This window comes from Eschrichtius robustus, chromosome 6, assembly GCF_028021215.1.
Source record: "Eschrichtius robustus isolate mEscRob2 chromosome 6, mEscRob2.pri, whole genome shotgun sequence".
In the NCBI taxonomy this organism is placed as follows: domain Eukaryota; kingdom Metazoa; phylum Chordata; class Mammalia; order Artiodactyla; family Eschrichtiidae; genus Eschrichtius; species Eschrichtius robustus.
The window spans coordinates 92099856-92126691 of NC_090829.1; the positions used below are offsets into that span (position 1 = coordinate 92099856).

The 26836-nt window shown below is 37.3% G+C and overlaps 1 protein-coding gene across 14 annotated transcripts in view; it reads right to left on the reverse strand.

The window, feature by feature from the left end:
• Nucleotides 1–26836, reverse strand: part of BBX (BBX high mobility group box domain containing) — a 280074-nt gene that overhangs the window by 143825 nt on the left and 109413 nt on the right. For 10 of the 14 annotated variants that reach the window (XM_068546806.1, XM_068546805.1, XM_068546790.1 and 7 more), the window contains one exon: nt 18917–18990. The exons of 3 other annotated variants lie outside the window; for them this stretch is intronic. The gene's annotated coding sequence lies outside the window, so the exon portion shown is untranslated. Of the gene's footprint in view, nt 1–14374; nt 14397–18916; nt 18991–26836 lie in introns of those variants that run through there. One more of the 14 variants, XM_068546804.1, reaches the window with a different exon arrangement.

Consider the following 26836-nt stretch of genomic DNA (forward strand, 5'->3'; position numbering starts at 1 on the left):
CAGGGAGTGGCTTTGAGTCATTATGGATTACTCCATGAAGACAGTGGCTCAACATAGTTTCAGCTAAAAATAGAATCAAGAAAGTGGAAATGAAACGGGGAATACTGAAAACATATATACAACTTGGCTTCTGCCTTGACTACTCTACAAAAACTGTTTCTCCAAATGTAAATCAAAACCACAATATCAGAATGGCTATCACCAAAAAGTCTACAAATAACAAATGTTGGCGAGGATATGGACAAAAAGGAACCCTGGTACACTGTTAGTGGGAGTGTAAATTGGTGCAGCCACTACAGAAAACAGTATGAAGGTTCCTCAAAAGACTAAAAACAGACGCACCATATGACCCAGCAATTCCACTCCTGAGTATACATCCCAAGAAAATAAAAACACTAATTTGAAAAGATATCTGCACCCCAATGTTCATAGCAGCATTATTTATAATAGCCAAGATATGAAAGCAACCCAAATGTCCATCAACAGATGAATGAATAAAGAAGATGTGGTATATATGTGTATATATATATATATATATATATATGTACACACACACACACACACACACACACACAATGGAATACTATTTAGCCATAAAAAAGAATGAAGTTCTGCCATTTGTAACAACATGGATGGACCTAGAGGGTATTATGCTTAGTGAAATAAGTCAGACAGAGAAAAATAAATATTGGATATTATCATTTATATGTGGAATCTAAAAAATAAAACAAATGAGTATAAATGAATATGACAAAACAGAAACATAATTATAAATACAGAGAACGAACTAGTGGTTACCACTGGTGAGAGGGAAAGGGGGAGGAGGGGCAAGATAAGGGTAGGGGATTAAGAGGCACAAATATTATGTATAAAATAAACAAGCTACAAGAATATATTGTACAGCACAGGGAATATAGCTAATATTTTAAGATAAATTCGAATGGAGTATAATCTATAAAATGCTGAATCACTATGTTGTACAATATAATGTTGTAAATCAACTATACTGCAATAAAATGAATTAATTATTTTTAAAACTGCTTTCTCCAAAGGACCCATGGATCACCTAACCCAAACACCCTTTTTTTTAAAAAAAAAGATTTTGTTTTGGATGTGGACTATTTTTTTTTAAGTCTTTATTGAATTTGTTACAATACTGCTTCTGTTTTATGTTTTGGTTTTTTGGCCACATGGCATGTGGGATCTTAGCTCCCCGACCAGGGATCGAACCTGCACCCCCTGCACTGGAAGGCAAAGTCTTAACCACTGGACCGCCAGGGAAGTCTCCCCAGACACCTTTTTTAAGTATTAAATGTCTCTATTTTTCTTGAAAACTCTTTCCCATCTTCCTTAGCACTATACTCTATTGCTCTTCCCACCAAAGACCTGATTGTTCTTCTTTCCTTTAGACGTCTCTTAACAAGTAGGTAGGTGTTTTCAAAGGTTCTGTCTTAGCCATATTTTCTACTGTCACCAATTTTCAAAGTTTCAGCTCCACCTCTCTCTTAAGCTATACCCATCTTCAACCGGAATCTCTTCCAAACTCATCAAATTCATAAACGCATCCTATACATAATCACATGGATACTCTCTGCATTTCAAATCCAATCCATCCCAAACTTCACCTTCCCCTCCCACAAATCAGTTTCTACTACTATCTCTCTACATCTGGTGGTAGGATTATCTAAACATCTACACTTAAATTAAAAACCTACCTCTGACTTCCTTTTCAACAGCCCCCCACCGCTTCCTTCCCTCTTATGATTCCTTCTACATCCCCAACACAAGCTCAATCTGTTGCTAAATTCTGCACATTAGTAGTTTGGTTCAAGCGATAAGAAAGGATTTGTATTCTTTGAGAAACAGAGTGAAAGCTAAATTTACAATCACTAAAAACACACAGAAACAGACACACACAGGCTAAATAGTAGTAGGCACCAGACATTTGAGAAAATCATTGAAGGAATCCTTAAAAGTGAGTATCCATTAATTTTTGCCTTGCAAACTGGGAGAAGATTTATTTGATTTTGTGAGTTGGATACCTCAATCCAAAATATTTTAAGATACATCCAGACAGGGTACAACCTTCATAATGTCTCCCACGATGGTCCTATTTACAACTCTCAAATCCTATTAGAAAAACAAATTTCTTCTTACCTAGGATATGTATGCTAAAGCCCCCCAAACCAAACTTTCCAATGCCTACCTCTTTTACCTTCCAATCCATCCCATTTATATTGTCTGCTCAAAAATTTTCAGTGGTTTATCTGCCTTTAAGAAAAAAAAAAGTAAACTCACCGTGACATTCAAGACCCTCTTACAATTAGCTCGCGACCAAAATTTCCCATTTTACCCTCACAAACATCCCATCCAAATGGCAAAAGGGGTCTACAGGCATTCCTTGAAGATATTGTGGATTTGGATCCAGTCCACCTGAATACAGCAAATATCAACATAATAAAGCAAGTTGCACAAATTTTTTGGTTTCCCAGTGAATATAAAAGTATGTTTACACTATACTGTAGTCTATTAAGTGTGCAACAGCATTATGCCTAAAAAAAGGTACGTGCCTTAATATTTTTTTATTGCTAAAAAATGCTAACCATCATCTGAGCCTTCAACAAGTCATAAACTTTTTGTAATAATAACATCAAAGATCACTGACCACAGATCACTATGATGAATACAATAATAATGGAAAAGTTTGAAATATTGCAAGAATTACAAAAATGTGACAAAGAGACACAAAGTGAGCAAATGCTGTTGGAAAAAAATGATGCTGATAAACTTACTCGACATAGGGTTGTCTTGCCTTCAACTTGTAAAATATGCAATATCTGCAAAGCACAATAAAATGAGGTATGCCTGTATTTGCCTTCTCCAGACTTCTGTATTTACTCCTCTGTGTAGTCTTCCCTGATATTCCTACCTGGGATTTTAGATCTTCCTCAGAACTCTCAATGAGGTTTATTTATGTACCTTTATTCTACCTAATTAGTTTGCCTTCTATTATCACATCGTGACCTTGACAGTGTCTAACACTTTGCACATAGTAAACATTTATCAGATAAACAAATAGAGGAGCAGAAAGTATATTACTCTATCTTTAAATAAAACATTTTTCGAATGAGATTACTATAGGGAGTTCAGGTTCTAAAAAGGAACACAAGAGCTGGAGAAAGAGTGCAAACACTCCTCACTCTTATAGGTGGGCCAGAAAGGTTTAGAATTTCAATATATAGTACACTAATAATTGAAAAAATATATAACTGAAGTCTATGGAATCCACAGTTGTTATGGTTAGAAAGTTCACACATTCGATTAGGAAAAGGCAAGATTGCTATAAAAAGATAACACCTAATACATACATGCTAACTTACAGAGCAGCTTTTTGAAGGAACCAAGGTATTTTCATAGACAGTCCTAAATTATCTTCAAAACCAGTTTAGATACACTAGAGATATTCAAAATTAATAAATAAAAGTTACTAGGGACAAAGGACAAAGGCATACTGCTTCATGCTCATGTGCATGAAAATTATTAGAAATAAAAATACTTTCTTCTCTTGGATCAATTAATTGTGAAATGCTAAGCCAATGACCTAAAATGAAGGGAAATTTTGCTTTTCTAGTTATGGAAGAACAGAGTAAGGTCATGAGTTCACAGCTGTTTAAAATTTTTTAAATTTTTTATAGCTATCAGGTTGAGATAATCAATTTACAAAAATAGCTCTCATACTTTAAAATTCATTAAGAATTTATAATACAGCTCCTTGTTTTGTTAAAATAATTATAGTCTTTGAAGAAAATTGTGTGATTATAAAAATGTACTATTATGCTTAAATAATTTACTTGTTGTTTGAGGTGATAATTTTGTTAATACCAACAGTATGAGGTGATAATATTCCTGAAATAACTATAATCCACTGAATGATAGATGACTTATGTCCTAATACTTTCATATATTTTAGCTTTGATTATGCTTTAATAAAATTGCAAAGTTAAATTGGGCAAAGTATAATTAAACTCAAACATCTATTATTATGATTGTGTAGAAAATATTTTAAGATACCTAACAATATAAAGAATAAATGTTATTCTTTCCTAATGGCTTAAAGCAAGCCAATCCTGTATTCAATACACTTTTAATATAAGACGTACAGTAAAATGACATTTCCCTTGTTGTGAATAGAGACAATAACATGCTGGAAATTCCATTTCAAGGAACAGTTAAAGCAGTAAAAAAAACAAGTCAAACGCCATTTTTGACCCACTGTCCATTGTGAGAACAAACATTTTCTTAGCAACCCTGCCAAGGTGCTGAGTTGGCAGTGTACCCTGCAGCACTTTTAATCCTCTTAAGAACCTTACATGGTCAGTATTCACCCCATTTCACAGATGAAGTTAAGTAACTTTCCCACAGCCCAATCAGTAAACAACTGAGTTAGATGTAGTCTTGTGTAGAGTCCATCTGACTCCACAGCCTATGCTTCTGAGATCAAATTACAGCTGAAAAAAGTGATCCCATTTAAATTTGTCTTCTATAAGGAAATCTTTAAGTTTCTACCTATCCATAGTAATCTCCAGGAAGCAATAGTGATCATTATGCAGTTGACAATCTAGAGGCAAGAATAAGAATGTTTATAAGCATTAGGAAGTAAAAGTTCTAAAATATTTTTCACAGGCACATTATAAACTCTAATGTATGGAATAGTTTATAATAATAGAAGTAATCGGTAAAAAATTCTATGTCTTTGATGATTAGGTAAAAATTCATAAAAAAGAGACATAACTGGGACACCTTTACCATCAACAAGATAGATTTATCTTATGTTCTCTAAAAAGTGAAACTCTCAGTGAATAATAAGGAAAAGCAACACCCATTATGTTAACAGGAAAAACTAAACTTTCAAACTTGAAAACTATCATTCCTTTAAGTATTCATCTCACCAAATGAACTGAAAGGTGAGCTGTGTGCGCCATCAAATGGCAGGACAACATCACTGCTACAGGAAGAGGCTTGGTATTTAAACAGGGTATTGACAGTGGCTGCTGATTCCAAACTTTTCTCTATTTGCTCTTTATATAACACACCCATTTGATGACACGGAAACTCTAACAAAGCTGAAAACATAGCAGATATTCAAAAACAATATTAAGGGCATGGTTCAGAGTTTCAATTCGTGTCCATCCGGGTGCTGCCTGGATAGATAGATGGACATATATTCCTCTGCACATGGATACATCTCACATTCTGTAGGTTTCACTCTCTCTAATCTTCTAATTAGTGTGGCAAAACTAACAATGCTTGAGACACTGTTCACCACATAAATGGTATCTTCTTATTATTTAAGCCTTATTCAGAAGCCAGTTCCTCCCCATCTAGCTGGCTCTTTCAAGAGAAACCTGTACACTGTATGTGCCTATGATGACTCAACACCTTAAAACATTACATTCCTGAAGAGGAATACTTCTGCCTCGAAGAGATGCTTGGTAATAAATGACTTTACAATAAAAGTTAAGGAAACACTGAAATAATTAGATAACTCATCTACTTTTTAAGAACAGTAATATAACCATGGCAGAGGCAGAACAACTGCAAATTAAGCAAATTATAAAAGTCTATAAAACCAAAACACAATGCTCTTCTCTAACATCCTTATAGATCAATTTGAATATAGAAATATCCTAAAAATAGTACCCCTAAGAATAAAACATCTAAATGTGGACTTTAGTCAACCTTTCGGCTACATATTAACTGAATCCAGGTACCATATAAAATCTCTTTAGGCCCAGCCTGAACCAATCTGCCTTCCTTAAATCTCAGAACCTTAACAGGCACTCCACTCACAGGGCCACTGATGGAGTGTTAGGGAAGTACTTGGCAGAAGGCTTACAACTCTTAATAAACCCCTGCTGACTCAATGGACACTATAAATGAGCCAACAGCTACCCAGAAATTTTTTGCTGCTCATTTTAAGTTCTTTTTTTTTTTTAATTTTAAAAATAAATTTATTTATTTATTTATTTTTGGCTGCATTGGATCTTCTTTGCTGTGCGCGGGCTTTATCTAGTTGCGGTGAGCAGGAGCTACTCTTTGTTGTGATGCGCGGGCTTCTCATTGCGCTGGCATCTCTTGCTGCGGAGCACAGGCTCTAGGCACAAGGGTTTCAGTAGTTGTGTCGCACAGGCTGTAGAGTGCAGGCTCAGTAGTTGTGGCGCACAGGCTTAGTTGCTCTGCGGCATGTGGGATCTTCCCAGACCAGGGCTCGAACCCGTGTCCCCTGCACTGGCAGGCAGATTCTTAACCACTGCGCCACCAGGGAAGTCCTTCATTTTCAGTTCTTAAGCTTACTAACATTTATCGATTATAGGACTAACTGCAACTTAAAGGCACAGAAAGATGTATTTTTAAGGAACACTCCCCTCCCTGAACTCAGACTGGGAAGAACAACTATCTCCAGGTAGACCTGGGGATGTTTATTAACATAAATGTCAATGGAATACATGATTAATAAATGTGAACTCCTGTATTACCAATTCACCAAATGTTCACTAAACAAGTTCCACATGCCAGACACTGTTTCTACGTTTGGAGTATACAGCCATCAACAAACTAGCCTCTCTAATGTAAACTTAAGTCTCTTGGCTTCTTCAAGAGGTTACCTGAAAAAAATTACATGTATATACTCGTATACATTTACACTTATCTGTGTATGTACAGAATATCCAGTAAATGCAGTATACATATTTTACATTAAAAATGTATGGAAATTCTGACTGAAATGTTATGAGAAATTTTACCCCATTTGATCCATTTCTTTTCCTGGAGAAACACAATTCTCTGTAATAGAGATCAGAGGGAATATGGACTTCAGTATAAAAATAATTTATCCATCACCTTTCATAGTAGTAATAATGGATGAAGTGGTTATGTTTGACTTTATTTGTAATGTCCTTAACTAGTAAATTCAATATCACTAGACTGATCCTACTGTCTACAGAAGAAATACATTGCTAAAGTTTATCATATACAAGGCTTGAGTTTCAGTCATTCTGTAAATAGCTTTAGAGGGAAACCGAAATCAAAAGCAGATAAGGAGATTGGTTCAAGATGGCGGAGTAGAAGGACATGTACTCATTCCATCTTGCAAGAGCACTGGAATCACAACTAACTGCTGAACAGTCATCAACAGGAAGACACTGGAACTCACCAAAAAAGATACCCCACATCCAAAGACAAAGGACAAGCCACAGTGAGACGGTAGAAGGGGCACAATCACAATAAAATCAAATCCCATAACAGCTGGGTGGATGACTCAAAAACTGGAGAACAATTATACCACAGAAGTCCACCCACTGGAGTGACGGTTCTGAGTCCCACGTCAGGCTACCCAAACGGGGGACCGGGAATGGGAGAAGGAATTCCTAGAGAATCAGACTTTGAAGGCTAGTGGGATTTGACTGCAGGACTTCGACAGGACTGGGGGAAACAGAGACTCCACTCTTGGAGGGCACACACAAAGTAGTGTGCACATTGGGACCCAGGGGAAGGAGCAGTGACCCCATAGGAGACTGAACCAGACCTACCTGCTAGTGTTGGAGGGTCTCTTGCAGAGGTGGGGGATGGCTGTGGCACACCACGGGGACAAGGACACTGGCAGAAGAAGTTCCAGGAAATACTCCTTGGCATGAGCCCTCCCAGAGTCTGCCATTAGCCCCACCAAAGAGCCTGTAGCATCCTGTGCTGGGTTGCCTCAGGCCAAAAAACCAACAGGGAGGGAACTCAGCCTCACCCATCAGCAGACAAGCAGATTAAAGTTTTACTGAGCTCAGCCCACCAGAGCAACACCCAACTCTACCCACCACCACTCCCTCCCATCAGAAAGCTTGCACAAGTCTCTTAAATAGCCTCATCCACCAGAGGGCAGACAGTAGAACCAAGAAGAACTACAGTCCTACAGCCTGTGGAACGAAAACCACATTCACAGAAAGACAGATAAAATGAAAAGGCAGACGGCTATGTACCAGATGAAGGAGCAAGATAAAACCCAGAAAAACGATTAAATGAAGTGGAGATAGGCAACCTTCCAGAAAAAGAATTCACAATAATATAGTGAAGATGATCCAGGACTTCGGAAAGAAAATGGAGGCAAAGATCAAAAGATGCAAGAAATGTTTAACAAACACCTAGAAGTATTAAAGAACAAATAAACAAGAGATGAACAATACAATAACTAAAATGAAAAATACACTAGAAGGATTCAATAGCAGAATAACTGAAGCAGAAGAATGGATAACTGACCTGGAGGACAGAATAATGGAATTCGCTGCTATGGAACAATATTAAGAGACCTCTGGGACAATATTAAACACAACTACATTCGCATTATAGGGGCCCCAGAAAGAGAAAAGAGAAAGGACCCAAGAAAATATTTGAAGAGATTATAGTCAAAAACTTCCCTAACATGGGAAAGGAAAGAGCCACCCAAATCCAGCAAGTGCCGGGTCCCAGGCAAGATAAACCCAAGGAGAAACACACCAAGAAACATAGTAATCAAACTAACAGAAATTAAAGACAGAGAAAAATTATTAAAAGCAACAAGGGAAAAATGACAAATAACATGCAAGGGAACTCCCATAAGGTTAACAGCTGATTTCTGAGAAGAATCTCTACAAGCCATAAGGGAGTGGCATGGCATATTTAAAGTGATGAAAGGGAAGAACCTACAACCAAGACTACTCTACCTAGCAAGGATCTCATTCAGATTCGACAGAGAAATCAAACGCTTTACAGACAAGCAAAAGCTAAGTGAATTCAGCACCACCAAACCAGCTCTACAACAAATGCTAAAGGAACTTCTCTAAGTGGGAAACACAAGAGGAGGAAAGGACCTACAAAAACAAACTCAAAACACTTAAGAAAATGGTAATAGGAACACACATATGGATAACTGCTTTAAATGTAAATGGATTAAATGCTCCATCCAAAAGACACAGACTGGCTGAATGGATACAAAACCAAGACCCATATATATGTGGTCTACAAGAGACGAACTTCAGACCTAGGGACACACACAGACTGAAAGTGAGGGGATGGAAAAAGATATTCCATGCAAATGGAAATCAAAAGAAAGCTGGAGTAGCTATACTCATATCAGATAAAATAGACTTTAAAATAAAGAATGTTACAAGAGACAAGGAAGGACACTACATAATGATCCAGGGATCAATCCAAGAAGAAGATATAACAATTATAAATATATATGCACCCAACATAGGAGCACCTCAATACATAAGGCCACTGCTAACAGCTATAAAAGAGGAAATCGACAGTAACACAATAATAGTGGGTGACTTTAACACCTCACTTACAGCAATGGACAGATCATCCAGACAGAAAATTAATAAGGAAACACATGCTTTAAATGACACAATAGAGCAGATAGATTTAATTGATATTTATAGGACATTCCATCCAAAAACAGCAGATTACACTTTCTTCTCAAGTACACACGGAACATTCTCCAGGATAGATCACATCTTGGATCACAACTCAAGCCTCAGTAAATTTAAGAAAATTGAAATCATATCAAGCATCTTTTCTGACCACAATACTATGAGATTAGAAATAAACTGCAGGGAAAAAAACACAAACACATGGAGGCTAAACAATACGTTACTAAATAACCAAGAGATCACTGAAGAAATCAAAGAGGAAATCAAAAAATACCTAGAGACAAATGACAATGAAAACAAGATGATCCAAAACCTATGGGATACAGCAAAAGCAGTTCTAAGAAGGAAGTTTATAGCAATACAATACTACCTCAAGAAACAAGAAAAACTCAAATAAACAATCTAACCTTACACTTAAAGGAACTAGAGAAAGAAGAACAAATAAAACCCAAAGTTAGTAGAAGGAAAGAAATCATAAAGATCAGAGCAGAAATAAATGAAATAGAAACAAAGAAAACAATAGCAAAGATCAATAAAACTAAAAGCCAGTTCTCTTAGAAGATAAACAAAATTGATAAACCTTTAGCCAGACTCATCAAGAAAAGAGGGAGAGGACTCAAATCAATAAAATTAGAAATGAAAAAGGAGAAGTTACAACAGACACAGCAGAAATACAAAGCATCCTAAGAGACTACTATAAGCAACCCTTTGCCAATAAAAGGGACAACCTGGAAGAAATGGACAAATTCTTAGAAAGGTATAACCTTCCAAGACTGAACCAAGAAGAAATAGAAAATATGAACAGACCAATCACAAGTAATGAAATTGAAACTGTAATTAAAAATCTTCCAACAGGGCTTCCCTGGTGGCGCAGTGGCTGAGAATCTGCCTGCCAATGCAGGGGACACGGGTTCGAGCCCTGGTCTGGGAAGATCCCACATGCCGCGGAGCAACTGGGCCCGTGAGCCACAACTACTGAGCCTGCGCGTCTGGAGCCTGTGCTCCACAACAAGAGAGGCCGCGACAGTGAGAGGCCCGCGCACCGCGATGAAGAGTGGTCCCCACTTGCCGCAACTAGAGAAAGCCCTCGCACAGAAACGAAGACCCAACACAGCCATAAATAAATAAATAAATAAATAAATATTTTTTAAAAAAAATCTTCCAACAAACAAAATTCCAGGACCAGAAGGCTTCACAGGCAAACTCTATCAAACATTTAGAGAAGAGCTAACACCCAAACTCTCAGACTCTTCCAAAAAATTACAGAGGAAGGAACACCTCCAAACTCATTCTACAAGGCCACTATCACCCTGATACCAAAACCAAACAAAGATACTACAATAAAAGAAAATTACACACCGATACCACTGATGAATATAGATGCAAAAATCCTCAACAAAATACTAGCAAACAATATCCAACAACACATTAAAAGGATCATACGCCATGATAAAGTGGGATTTATCCCAGGGATGCAAGGATTCTTCAATATATGCAAATCAATCAATGTGATACACCATATTAACAAATTGAAGAAGAAAAACCATATGATCATCTCAACAGATGCAGCAAAAGCTTTTGACAAAATTCAACACCCGTTTATGATAAAAACTCTCAAGAAAGTGGGCATAGAGGGAAACTACCTCAGCATAATAAAGGTCATATATGACAAACCCACAGCAAACATCATTCTCAATGGTGAAAAACTGAAAGCATTTCCTCTAAGATCAGGAACAAGACAAGGATGTCCACTCTCACCACTATTATTCAACATAGTTTTGGAAGTCCTAGCCAAGACCATCAGAGAAGGAAAAGAAATAAAAGGAATACAAATTGGAAAAGAAGAAGTAAAACTGTCACTGTTTGCAGATGACATGATACTATATATAGATAATCCTAAAGATGCCACCAGAAAACTACTAGAGCAAATCAGTGAATTTGGTAAAGTTGCAAGATACAAAATTAATACACAGGACTCTCTTGCATTCCTATACACTAACAACGAAAGATCAGAAAGAGAAATTAAGGAAACAATCCCATTTACCACTGCAACAAAAAGAATAAAATACCTAGGAATAAACCTACCTAAGGAGGTAAAAGACCTGTACTCAGAAAACTATAAGACATTGATGAAAGAAATTAAAGATGACACAAACAGATGGAGAGATATACCATGTTCTTGGATTGGAAGAATCAACATTGTGAAAATGACTACACTACCCAAAGCCATCTACAGGTTCAATGCAATCCCTATCAAATTACCAATGGCATTTTTTACAGAATTAGAACAGAAAAATTTCAAAATTTGCATGGAGACACAAAAGACCCCGGATAGCCAAAGCAGTCTTGAGGGAAAAAAAAAACGGAGCTGGAGGAATCAGACTCCCTGACTTCAGACTATACTACAAAGCTACAGTTATCAAGACAATATGGTACTGGCACAAAAATAGAAATATAGATCAATGGAACAGGATAGAAAGCCCAGAGATAAACTAACGCACCTATGGTCAACTAATCTATGACAAAGGAGGCAAGGATATACAATGGAGAAGAGACAGTCTCTTCAAAAGTGGTATGGGGAAAACTGGGCAGCCACATGTAAAAGAATGAAATTAGAACACTCCCTAATACCATACACAAAAATAAATTCAAAATGAATTAAAGACCTAAACATAAGACCGGACACCATAAAATTCTTAGAGGAAAACATAGGAAGAACACTCTTTGACATAAACCACAGCAAGATCTTTTTTGGCCCACCTCCTAGAGTAATGGAAAGAAAAACAAAAATAAACAAATGGGACCTAATGAAACTTCAACGCTTTTGCACAGCAAAGGAAACTGTGAACAAGATGAAAAGACAATCCTCAGAATGGGAGAAAATATTTGCAAACGAATCAACAAAGGATTAATCTCCAAAATGTATAAACAGCTCATGCAGCTCAATATTAAAAAAGCAAACAACCCAATCCAAAAATGGGCAGAAGACCTAAATAGACACTTCTTCAAAGAAGACATACAGATGGCCAAGAGGCACATGAAACGCTGCTCAACATCACTAATTATTAGAGAAATGCAAGTCAAAACAACAATGAGGTATCACACCACACTGGTTAGAATGGGCATCATCAGAAAATCACAAACAACAAATGCTGCAGAGGGTGTGGAGAAAAGGGATCCCTCTTGCACTGTTGATGGGAATGTAAATTGATACAGCCACTATGGAGAACAGTATGGAGGTTCCTTAAAAAACTAAAAATAGAATTATCATATGACCCAACAATCCCACTACTGGGCATAAACCCAGAGAAAACCAAAATTCAAAAAGACACATGCACCCCAGTGTTCACTGCAGCACTATTTACAATAGCCAGGTCATGGAAGCAACCTAAATGCCCATCGACAAATGAATGGATAAAGAAGATGCGATACATATATACAGTGGACTATTACTCAGCCATAAAAAGGAACGAAATTGGGTCATTTGTAGAGACGTGGATGGACCTAGAGACTGCCATACGGAGTGAAGTAAGTCAGAAAGAGAAAAACAAATATCGTATATTAACACATATATGTGGAATCCAGAAAAATGGTACAGATGAACCGGTTTGCAAGGCAGAAATAGAGACACAGATGTAGAGAACAAAAGGATGGACACCAAAGGGGGAAAGCGGCGGTGGGGGAGGGGGGGCGGGGGATGAACTGGAAGATTGGGTTTGACATATATACACTAATATGTATAAAATAGATAACTAATAAGAACCTGCTGTATAAGAAAATAAAATAAAATTCAAAAAAAAACAAGGGTAGATAAATGAGTTAAAATAATTTTCAACCAATTAAACTGTCATCCACAAAATTAGATCAGTGCTCAAGAGCTTATCCTTTAGTCTATAAACACACAAGATGAGAAAAAAAAATTACAAATCAATTTAAAGTTATTTTTATACAAAGGTACACGTCTCAAAGGTTTGTTTCCTTTGGAGTATGTTTTGTTTTTATAAAGGCATCAAATCACCAGAAACTGAAATTATTCTAGTGACACAGAACACACATATTAGAAAAAGTTTAAAGATAAAACAAAGAGTTAAGCTGAGCCTACATCAATGCTATTACCCATCACTAATCCCAAACACCCATCAACTGACTTACCTAATAGAAAAAGTTCCTATTGTGTAATAGAAAGAAGTACTATACACATGTTCAAATAATTGCACTTAGACTATCATACTTGAGAAATACAATGATTAGCAGCTCAAGAGCTGATATCAGAGGAAAGAAGGGAAAGGAGGAGGAAGAAGAAAGTGGATAAAAAAAGAGAGCGAGGGAAGCAGGAAAATAAACAGGTAGAATAGCAGATTTAGGACTCCATGGCTTCTGCTGGCTTTATTTCAAATAAACAATCTCTTCTTTCTGTTTTCCAGAATCTTTAAGAGTATGCCATTTCCCTGTTGAATTCACAACTGATTCACAAAGTAAAAGAATATAGCCTTGAAAAAATGTGAATTGGCTTGATTATAGTAAGCAGAAACAGATATAACTCAAAAGAGAAATTGTCTTATTCCTCAACCTAATTTTCAAATACATTCCATTCCTAGATAACAATGAATACACATGGAAATCGATTTTTACAATGATGTAATTCCTCCATCATACAAAACACTCTAATTTTCAAGTTCTTAGATTTGATCCCTTCAACTGAAAGACACTTTTTCATGCACAGTGACTTCAAAGTGGAAGAAATATGAATTCAGTAATTTCAAACGTCTCCCATCTCAAGGATCCAAAGATATTTTTAGTCTTAGATGACTATAATAAACCAGGTTTTCTTGTTTATAGATTAAATAACATAGAAAGTTTTTTTTTTTTTTTTTTTTTAACTTTCACTTCACTCTTTGGCACAGAAAAACAATTACCTCTGGGATGAACTGAACTGGTTGCCCTCCAATTCATATGATGAAACCTCAAAGCGCAATGTGATTATATTTGGAGATAGACCCTAGAAGAAGGTAAAAGTTAAGTAAGGTCATTAGGGTGGGGTGGGGCCATTATCTGATAGAACTGGTGTCCTTTTAAGAAGGGGAAGTAACCAGAGCACACTTTCTACACACACACACACACACACACACACACACACACACACACACACACACACACACACAGAAAAGGTCATGTGAGGACACAGCAAGAAGGCAACTGTCCATAAGCCAGGAAGAGAAACCACACCAGAGACACAATTTGTCAGCATCTTTATCATGGACTTTTAGCCTACAGAACTGTTAAAAAATATCTGCTGTTTAAGCCACCCAGTCTGTGGTATTTTGTTATGGCAGCCCAAGCAGACTATATAATCTCTAAAAATTAAAAGATTGTATTTCTGAAACAGTTTTACTCTATCAATAATCCAGCTGAGGGGACTTCCCTGGTTGTCCAGTGGTTAAGGCTCTGCGCTCCCAGTGTAGAGGGCCCGGGTTTGATCCCTGGTCAGGGAACTAGATCCCACATGCATGCCGCAACTACGAGTTCTCGTGCCACAACCAAGAGTCCGCATGCCGCAACTAAAAGATACTGTACGCGCCAACGAAGATCCCACGTGCCGTAACTAAGACCCGGCGCAGCCAAATAAACAAACACACAAAAAATCCAGCTGAATATGTAACTGATAATTGTTGCAACAATGATTCGTTTATGAAGAGAAGTGCCTGGAGCAATTTGAAGAATAATTCACTCCAAAATTATTTATATTATGTGTGTGTTGTTCTACATTAAATTGTCATTTGGAAATAGCATAAAGCTTTGAACCCCTAAGAGATATCCTCTGTTGTCCTGATTCTGAGTGCAAGGGGACAATGCCAACAGAGAAGTCCTCGAAGGAATCTAAATAATCTCACCTTCACTGGAAAACAGCAGCATAAAAATCTTGAAATAGAAATGCTGATTCTTTTGAAACCAAACAGCATTTGCTCTACATGGTGAAGAAAATTTCTGTGGCACTGTCTCCTGTTCTTGTACCTTGTGCATCGAGATTATATAAAATTTGATTTCCTTGATGCTGACCTCATTAATATCCAGAGTCAAGGCCATATATCCACCTTTGGTAATCACTCTGTCCTTAGGATTTCTATGTTCTCAGTGGCAAGAAGTGATTTATTAGATCATAGGGTGACTAGTATTTCTACAGGATTCACCCTTTCAGTGGTAACTGTAGACTATATAGGCTCTTATGCATTCAGGACAATTTGTTAAAACTCGAAGTATGTGTGTGTAAATATAAATATGCAAACACAGTTTAGACATACATACACTGTAATAAAGGTATATTATAGTGCATTCAAGATTATTGAACTATGATCACATTTTTCTTAACTACCATTTCTTGACTGCATCCCATGTGCCAGGCAGTGTATCAACACTCAACATAATTCCCTTATTTAATTATCAGAATTCCACAAGGTAGAGATCATTATCCGATATTAAGATGAGAAAACAAAATTTCAGAGAGGTTACATAAACACCCAAATTCTTTCAATTTAAAAGTTCCAGAACTACGGTTTATGCCTAAGTTTCTGTGAATCCACAGATGTGTAAGAATGTTCCTTTTCCCCAATCTTAAAGAACTATGAACTATCAAACAAAGCATTGTTTATATACTCCTTGATATTTAAATCATCTTAGTCCACACAGGTCTGGTAGCAATGTTTTATAAAACCTGTGGGATTAATCAAATCAACATTGGTTGAGTTCATACTGCCTAGCAATTTTCCAGAAAACTTAGGAAAGAGAATAATGCAATCACTGTATAGTGAATACGACCTCGAGTGAAGTACATCAGAAAACCCACGGGATGCAATTGTTAACCACCCTATAGTATCTGCATTTTTTCTCTCTAGAATGATTCCTTAAATTGATCTTAAGTAGAAGCATTTGGGTACCATTACATGGTAAAATTATTGTATTACTACTGGAAAAAGCAAAGTACCCATTTTCTCATGCTCTTCCTCTATGTCAAATTAGATAACATCTGTCAAAAGTTCTGTAACTTAGTAAACATAGGTAAGAAGTTATTAGGAGAATCATTATTTCCCTTCTCTAACTCTGTATGCAAACCGCAGAGGGTCCAGTCTGCAGTAATTTTCATTCATTTTAAAACAACTTATAAAACAATAAGGTAAGTAACTTTAATACAGACTGTATTTCCACTTATTGCATAGTGGAAAAGTGATAATGTTCAAAACTTAATGAAACTCTTGACTTGTATCAACTCCTCATTCCTTAAAACTTGTCACAGGGTTTCAAAGCTCAATGTGTTCCACGTAATTACAAGAGGATTCATAGTCAAATAACTTTCCACGTTAAACAGATTCATTTACCACAGGACTTCCTGGAAGCTTAACATACTAGGTGCATTCTGTCTTTCTAGAAGAACCCTAGACAGGATTATGCAGATATTATACTTAAAATATGCATTATGCCTTCCTATCAGCCTTCCCCTACCCCGCCCCTCTTAAAAGGCGACTCCTATCCTATGACATGAGTTGGCCATGTGACACGCTTTAGCCAATGAAATATAAGAGGTAGTGACATATACCACCTCTCAGCAGCAGTTTAAAGAGCCCAGACTCCACCATCATTCCTTTCTCCTTCTGCCACAAGACTTAAGCATCCCAGAGAGGTTGTCCTTCAGCTTTGGTCCAGGAATGAAGAGGGTATGGAGCAGAGTGGCAGCAGATTCATCAAGAACATGAACATGAGCGAGAAAGAAACTTTACTGCTATAAACCACTAAGACTTGGGGACTCTGGATAATTAAACAAAACTTTGCCTAAGCTAACTAAAATAGCATGTTTCCCAGATTTACTGAACCCTGGCATCACTTTGCTCGGTAACATTTTCCAAAATTAGTTTCCTAAATTACTCCTCATTTTGTATGGCAATTTTCTGTTAGTTAATACTGTATTTAAGATGAATATATATTTATGCTAGAAGTATAAAGTCTCAGTCTTTTTAAATTTTATCAGCACTTTTTGCCAATTTCTGCTTACAGTCAATAAAAATATTGTATTAAAATAATCTGATTAACATTTAGAGATCATAGATGAGATGGCTACTTAAGTCAAGACTGCCAACAACTACTGATTAATGATTTAGTTTTCTGAATAGGTAATTTAAAAGGTCCTGCTTTACTTTCTATATATGTATTCATATTCAGAAAACTAAGAATACTGCCACAAATTTAATTTTCTTTGTATCTCACTATACTCAACTGCCTTTAGGATTAGTAATCGAGAACATATTTGACATTTCAGTATAGATATTCAAATATTCTGTAGTCTATTCTGCTGACCCAGTAAAACCATAATCAACTGTATCCTAACTGGCATTTGTAAATCCAGAATTTATATTTCTAACTTCATTGTGCCTTAAAGGATAGCACAGAAAGGAGGAAAAATAACTAAATCCCAATCTTCTCACTGGCAGTAAGATTTTGTTGTTGTTCCAATATCCTAGTAAACACACAAGCTAAATGGCATTTATTTTTACAATGTGTACAATTCTAGACTGCAACGTTCAGAAGAATGGTTCAGAGGCCTTATATTTATACTCATATCATAAAAGCAACATTCAGTCATATACTTACTAAAACAAAAAAGGTAGACACAGATATTCTAGACGGACCTAATAAGCTATCAAAACTATACTTAAGAACAGAAAAGATTTAAGATTTCGATGAATAAAAAATTGAAAAATAAGTTCATGTCCTAAAAATTGCAACTAAACAATATTTACTACTTCTGTTAATTTTAATTTATATTAAATTCCTTGGTCTTATAAATCAGTTCACCATAAAGTATTCAAACATCAGTAAAGCAATCACACATTTTCATTCCCAGACTGAGAAAACTCTATGCATTTAAGTAACCATGACCAAAATTAATCTTAAAATATTCCTAAAGAAGCAGTTTTGAATATAACTTATATACAAGAGGACAAAATTATAGTATCTGTGAGTTTCAAAGTTTGATATAATTTGCCACATGTATATATTTTAAAATCTCAACTTTTTCAGGCAATACAAAAAAAGGCTTTGGGGGAACAGACCAATGTAATATTTATTTAGGTATGTATTCTCTAGATAATTAGGACTTCAATAAATGGACTTTCACCAACAGCCCATTACTGTGGAGAAACAAACCAGAGATTATGAAATAGTTAATTTTTTAAAATTCATGATTTTAAAGGAAAATTTAACTTACTTGATGATAGAGATTAAAGTGTCACTTAAAAAATACTAATAAAATTGACCAAAAAAATACACAATTATCACACTTCTCTGATCAATACGGAAGGTGAATCCATCAGACGGGAAAAAGTTGAGACCAGCTCTGTTATCACTTAGCTCCTGACTGTTTCACTGCTTCCAGATAAGTAAGTAAGATGCACCTGCAGGGCTGCTCTTACCGGTCAAGTCAAGACTTTCCATTGTGATTTCAATGGAACATCAGAACTTCCAGCTTCTGTGATGCAGCAGAATTCTGTGAAGGACCCATAGCAAAGTGATTAAAATGGTGAGCCAGGAAGCCCTTTCAAACAAAGCTGACACTTATTCTCCTTTACCAAAATAATCCCTAAATAAGATGAATTAACAGCCAAGCAATCAAAATCAGGAAAATTATTAAACATCCCTCTACTAACACTATTTAGGAAAAAAGGACCTAAAGTGTTTATTGTCAACTTTAATTTAACAAAAACGATAGTCACTAAAATCACTCAATGGGAATTCTGAGACTAAAGCTACAGAGACAAAGAATTACAGGCAATCACCTCTTAGCTTTCTGACTAAATTCAGGTGTAGAGTTACAGGTGAATTCTCTGGAAAAACATGAAATTATATTGACATCCTGACTAAATTCAAGTTATTTGAAATGACTAGCCCAACCCATACAGTTAAGCTGTGGCTCAGATGTTAATATCTTATATTTTATCTTTTAAATGTTTTAAAGATAACAAGTGAAACCAAGATAGTTTTTTTTTAAGGTGGGGAGTGGGGGGAACACATACAAATAGAGAAAAGCTGTAACTAAAAAATTACTTTCTAGCTACATATGATGAAATAAATATAAGAGGATCAAAATCAACAAGAGTATACAAATTAAATGAACATTTTACATTAATACTGCAAATACAGACATACACTTAAACTGTACCTTTTTTAAAATTAAGTTATTTCAGTTTCTGAGACATTTATTCAGCTTCTCAAGTGCTTCATGGTAATACTAAATTCACACTCAACTAAGAGAGACAATTTCCTACCCTCCTGCAGATTATGACAATATATTTCCTTACAAACAGCAGGTTATAACACACACTAGAAATCAGATATCACTTACTGGCTTACAGCTTGATCAATACTGTTAGTCATTTTATGGCTTGGCTAAAGTTTTTTTCCCTAATCAGCCACTACAATATGGAAGAACTGGCTCTTACACATTAAATATCAAAAATGTGTAATGATTCATCTGAGTAATCCTAACTAGACTTAGATGATTCAGTTGTCACCCAGTGCTACAGAAGAAAACAACAGCTTGAAAGAATAAATAAAATATTAAACGGCCTGACGTGGCTTCACACAAGATACTACTCATTCATCCACATTTTTTACAACAAGGGTATGGATGAAAGAATAAATCCAGATCTTTGACGAAAGCTACAAAGGACACATGAATACTTTCAAGTTAAGTGCCTATGTTTTTATCAAGGAAGTGTACAATTCCAAAAACTGATTAAATAAATGATATAAAAGTCTATCCTTAATTATCATAAACTAGGCAACTAACGTTAAAACTGCTGTTTTGGGCTTCCCTGGTGGCTCAGTGGTTAAGAATCCGCCTGCCAATGAAGGGGACACAGGTTCGAGCCCTGGTCTGGGAAGATACCACATGCCGCAGAGGAACTAAGCCCGTGCACCACAACTACTGAGCCTGCGCTCTAGAGCCTGCGAGCCACAACTACTGAGCCCATGCGCCACAACTACTGAAGCCCACGCACCTAGATCCCGTGCTCCGCAACAAGAGAACCCACCGCAATGAGAAGCCTGCGCACCACAACGAAGAGTAGTCCCCACTCGCCACAACTACAGAAAGCCCACGCACAGCAATGAAGACCCAACACAGCCAAAAATAAATAAATAAAATAAATAATTTTTTTTTTAAAACTGCTGTTTTAAGAAAATCACATGCACTATCTCATATATTTATTTCCATACTTTTTCTTCATATAAATCCATAAAAGCCAGTATAGAGAAGAACCATTAAAATAAAAAGTTAATAAATAGGCAAAAATCATGAATATCTATAAATAACTGTCAAGTAAATAAATTGGTATAAACTAAAAAAACAAACAGTATATAATTAATACTGCTAAAACTGGGAGAGGAGGGTCCAACATTAATTCTGATAGTGTGGGTATAATTCTTATTTTGGTTTAGAGATTTGCTTACATTTTAGTGGTTTTTTTTAATTTATTTATTTTATTTTATTTATTTTATTTTTGGCTGCGTTAGGCCTTTGTTGCTGCGCGCGGGCTTTCTCTCGTTGTGGCGAGCGGGGGCTACTCTTTGTTGTGGTGTGCAGGCTTCTCATTGCGGTGGCTTCTCTTGTTGTGGAGCACGGGCTCTAGGCGCTCGGGCTTCAGTAGTTGTGGCTCACGGGCTCCAGAGCCCAGGCTCAGCAGCTGTGGTGCACAGGCTTAGTTGCTCCGTGGCATGCGGGATCTTCCCAGGCCAGGGATTGAACCCGTGTCCCGTGCATTGGCAGGCGGATTCTTAACCACTGCACCACCAGGGAAGCCCCTACATTTTAGTTTAAGAAGTGAGTGCATGCTATCTGAGAAATAAAATATGCTAGTATATCCTATATACAGAAGTTCTTTTAGGAGCTCAAAAACAAACTCTCACTAATCTTAAGGTACCCTTACACACTTGTTTGTTTCTATAATCAAATATATACCCCCAAAATGGACCATATCTATATTTTGATTACTTTTCAATAATTTATCACCTGGGATGCAACTATCTATGGATAGAGTAGGGAGGGAGAGGGAGGAGGCTGACTGTGCTGTGGCCAATATGGGTTTTAAAACTCAGGATAACAAAGAAATCATGTTGGACTTCACTGACTAGGAGGTGGGGGAGCCAGGGAATCAGCCACAGAGCAGAGGTCAATTTCAAGGCTGAAGATCCTGCCTGAGACAGGCTCCCTTTGAGTTCTCTGACAGCCAAACTCCAGATTTTATCTGGCTATTACAAATGCCCACACGAGTAGCTTCAGAAAAGCAGTTTCAGCATAAGCTGTTCTGCATTTAAGTTACCAGTACTTCAAAAGTGCTTTGATTTGATGGAAATGGGTGGCTGTGTGAGGTGTCAGAAGGACAGGCGGGCAGGAACGGGAAATGTCTAAGGGGCGAATACAACCCTGCAGAATGGTGACTTGAGCGTGCCCTTAGACCACAGCCAGGAGAGATCTTCAACTGAGCCACGCCAGGCCTGTCTGTGTTCTCTGGGTCACACTACGGCTTCCTCCTAACCCTCACTTCCCATCCACACAGGGCCTTGGATTCCTGACTGCCCACACTTAGCTCCCACGGCCTCATTAAGAGTCTGCTCCGTAACGGGCTCCTCCTCCCTTTGCAAGGCCCGCTTCCCACCACAACACTGCTTCCCCCAGGATGCACACCTAGCCAGGACGGACCTGGCACAGCTCAGGATGCCCTCTGAGATCATGATGGCAGATGGGAGAGCTAACGCTGAGTTCTCTCCTCTTTACCTCTTAACCACAAATAGGGTATCTGACTTGGCATCTGAAAAACCCATCTTAAAGATCTGGCCTCAGCAACCACTGAAATATCCCAAAGCAGCTGGCTTTCTGGCAGTTTACACATTGCCCCCCCGCTTGGGGTCCTATGGTTTGAAAGCTTATTATACTACAAAAGGTGAGGCGCCACTTCTTATAACGAGGCAGGCTCCCTCATTAGTGTTAATGTCCAGTGTAACATTCAAAGGCACATCATGACAAGATCCCCTTCTATGCCAACACTGTATGTTTTGCACCCTAATGTCACTACAACCTAGTCAGTGCAGAAGGGACTCCAGGCAACCATGTTGCCCATTTACATGGAAGAATATTTAATCCCCATGAATGACTGCTTTTCTGATGTTTTCATCATTTCTCTGGGTAATAGATTAAGCTTTAACTAACTCATTTTCATACATAACCCTAATTCAATCAAGCTCAATAAAAGTCATTCTGGACTGCAATTATTTGCTAAGGAACAATTACATTCAAATGAAAAAAAACTTGCTGGGCATGATACAATGCACGGTACAGATGCCTCTCCGTTTATGGAGCCAGAAACAACAACAAAAATAGCCAAACTGCTAGAAAAGGAAATAGATTTTTTTCCTCATCTTCCTGAAAATAGAATACTCATGCTTTTACACCTGAAGAAAACCAAATGGAGAACCCAAGAAAGCAAATTTCAAAATTATTTTTTTCAATTATGTTTATGCTTTGAAAGAGGCTGCATTTCTAATCTAAGAGTAAGCATGACCTCTGAAAGCCAAAATAAATCCAGGTCCCAAATAACAGTCTTAACATCCACTCTTTCACTAAATCTTCCACTGGCTTCTTCCATTTTCCCAACAATATGTATTCCGATCTCCACTTTACAAAGTAGGTGTTCTTAAAAGATTTTTCCTGTCTTCAAATTACTTCTTTAAATAAATACAATTCTTATATTTTCCTCAATTCACTCTTTTATACACTGCATGTTTACAAATGAAATGTAAAGGTTGTTTATAAATAAACTTAAATACAAACACCGAGCTATTACTTCTACGTAAATGTATCACATTTTTAGTCCAAAAAAACTCATTAACTAAAGCCTCCTTATGTATATGCATAAGGTCTCCCACTCACCCCACTGTAATTAATATTCTTTTCATCTCCTCAGTAGTAGCACCAGGCACATTACAAAATAATATAGTACTGAAATTGCATACCGGCTGTTATGCAATTTTGGCCAATGAATTCCATACCTCAGGTCACTGTGGTACACCAGAGGACAAAGGATTTTTTTTTCTAGAAATGATAAGCTCCGGTTAAATCATTTGCTGAAATAAATTATCTTCATGTAGACAAAGATAAATGCAGGGAAATATATAATATAAATGCTTTTTAACAAGAGTTGCCTTTACTTCATATTTTCACTGTCTTTATTTTATGACAGTGACAATGTAAAGTATGAATAAAGACAGCACTTGTTAAAATCACCCACCCTCCCGTGTCTTTATAGTTGAAGCTTAAACCAAAGCTATTTCACAGGCATTTCTGGCCAGGCACCAATCTTTAACAGAAATTACAAGTGTCAGCTATACTGAGAATGGAAATTTCTTAAAAGAAAATGCAAATCTGAAGTATCTTTTTATCACCTTCCCACCCCCACCCCTGCATTTCCTCATGACCCAGAGCCTTTCAGTTAAGAAACTTTAAACATAGTAATAAAGGCAAAACAAGTCCTAAGAGTTCACTAGATACTAACAGCAAAGCAAAGTAACTACAAGTCATTACAGATCTGTCCATCTGTTTGGAATTTCCAGAAAGGTGCTGGAAAACACCAGCAGGCAGAGACAGAAACTCTAGCATTCACTGTTAGACATAGGTCTAAGATGAAAGATTTGGAAATCCTCTCTCCTTCAGTACTCAATATTGACCAATTATAAAACTATGCTTTAAAAACTACCTTCCACCTATCTACATGCCAAGAGCACAGAGATGCAAATGGTATAACCTTTTACAGTTTGAGAAATTAATAATGACCTACTATGTATTAACACTGCACAAGGTATTATAAGAGTTGTTTTCTAGAAGCTGATGATCTAGTTAGGTAATCGCATATACACACACACACACACACACACACACACAGTTACACAAGAAGAGAGAGAAATGTATAATGTCAAAATGGTAAGCAAAGAATTCCCCAAAAGTTAGACTGCACAAGGGAATCTTTATGCAGGAAACAAAAGCTGCAACCTAAGGCACCAGCTGCAAACTGGGATATGGAGAAAAGGGATGGAGAAGGGTGTCACAGGCACAGGCAGAGACTGGGCCTAAGTTGCATACTGGGAAGAAGCATGCTGGAAGGGACAGGAGGCAGATCTGGTCGAAGTGCAGGGCTCACATCAGAAAGTGGAACGTGAAATGCGGGCAAATGAGAAAGTAATGCAACTTGCTCTTTTTTTTCTCTCCATAGCCTCATATACAGCAGAGCACAGTTCGCGGCATGGTGTTCTGCAAAGCATACTGACTTTAGGGCCAAACTTGTTCCCCTCATTTACTCACTCCCCTGCAATTGTGGGCCAATGCCTGAGACTCTCTGAGCCTCCATTCCTCATCTGCAAAATCAGGGTAACAATTCCTACACCTCTAAAGGTTGCCTTAAATTATTGGAAGATATGATAAATACAAAGGTCTTGGCATACAGGGAAGTGCTCAGTAAATGTTAGTAAGCTCACTAGAGTTAAACTATGTGGAAGAAAAGCATTTAATAAAGTAATATTGTGAACATGCCGAAGTTTGCTTTGAATATTCTCAACATTTGGATACTAAGTAAATTGCTAGCTTTTCAAAAGGTAGATTTTGTTTTAATTTAGGTAGTTTTAACATACGTTTAATTCTGACAGTCTGAACAACTACTTTTTACTCCTACCAATTTCGAGCTACATTACCTGATTTGATAATATGATATTTTATTATAATGTTCATATGCCATAAGACTGTTGTTTCAGGGACCATGGTGGAACTATGAATCTCTGCCGTTTCCGTAAGTAGAGGCGGAAAATGAGTAGGCATTAGTCCAGTCAGATGGCTTGGCAGGGAGGCGCTGAAAGCCTCTTTTATGCTCTTGTGAACTATATAAATGTGCCTTTGACCTTCTCAGGCAGGGGAAATTGCACATTTAAGGCAGAAAGAGTATCACTTCCAGGAAGAGTATAAAAACATGCTTGCCAGCAGCTACATGAGGAACACTGACAGGGAACCCCCAGGTACTTTGGGAAGATTCCTTAGCTCTATCAAGCCACTGAGCTGGAAAATATAAGGTTAAGATAATCCCAGCCCTGTGGGACATCGCGCCTATGCATTACTCTGGTTTAGCCCAAGCAAACCTTGGCCTACACACTTGAGGAATTAGCCTATACCTTTAGGGAGGGGTTCTGTGAATGAAACCCACTGGAGGAATCTCAGGACCGCCTTGTCCTTTGAGGTAAGAAAGGATTCCTTTAATCAACAATAATTCACAATATACAGAAAATCACACTCTTAATTTAGTCCAAAGTCATTTGATAAAAAAAAAAGGAAGTCAGCTGTTAGCAATTTACGTAATTTTAAATGGAAAATATTCTGTTCTGAGAAGTAAAGGACACTAGTCTTTCCCTTTTCTTCCTTTATCACTAAATTGCACAAAGACAATTTAAAGACATATAAGCGTAATTTTAAATTTTGTGATATTAAAAAGCACATCTCTATTAAAATTTACATTGTGTTATTAAAAACCAAAAAAACTATACTATCCAGAAAGAGCCCCCGTCCCTTTCAGGTGTGCCTAATGGATATCCAGCAAATAGCTTTGCAACAGAAAGACTGGTTCCAGATATGTTAATTGCAAGAACATTCGTGATATGAAGACATAAAGGAGTCTGCTCAAAAATGATCCACAATAAAGTGTTAATATGCTCCCTTTTTGAAGTTATTTATTCACAAAGCAGTTATTGCCAGGATAAATAATCCTATACAGTAATTGGCTACTTTAAACCAGAAAGATCCAAAAGACTTTCCTTAGAGGGAAACAGAGAAGTCCAATCCCAACATTTCCATAGCTGAAACCAAGACAGACCCAAAAGGGTTTAAGAGACTGGACAAAAGGCCTTCAGCTGGTTTGTGGCCATGCTGGACAACACCCCGCGGCTCCACACTGCTGCCCCTGCAGGATTTGATGTTATGAGCCCCTACTGGACCGTCTAATCAGTCGTGGAATCACAGAATGCTGCAGGCAGTCAGAGGTCACTCAATTCAGCCCCTTCGACCACACGGCAAGCTACAGGCAGAGCTAGGCCAGAACCCAGGGCTCCCACTATGGGTCAGTGCACTGCCCCTACTGCATACTGCTCTTCTGGACTACCATCAATCAGTTTGATCTGACAGCAGGGGGCTCCAGACCAGGTTACCTTGGATCCCTACCCTTCCTCTGGTCTTCCATTGTAAATAGCAACATTCAGCTGGAAAAGGATCATAAAAAAGGGCCTAACTTCACTCTCGGGGTTGT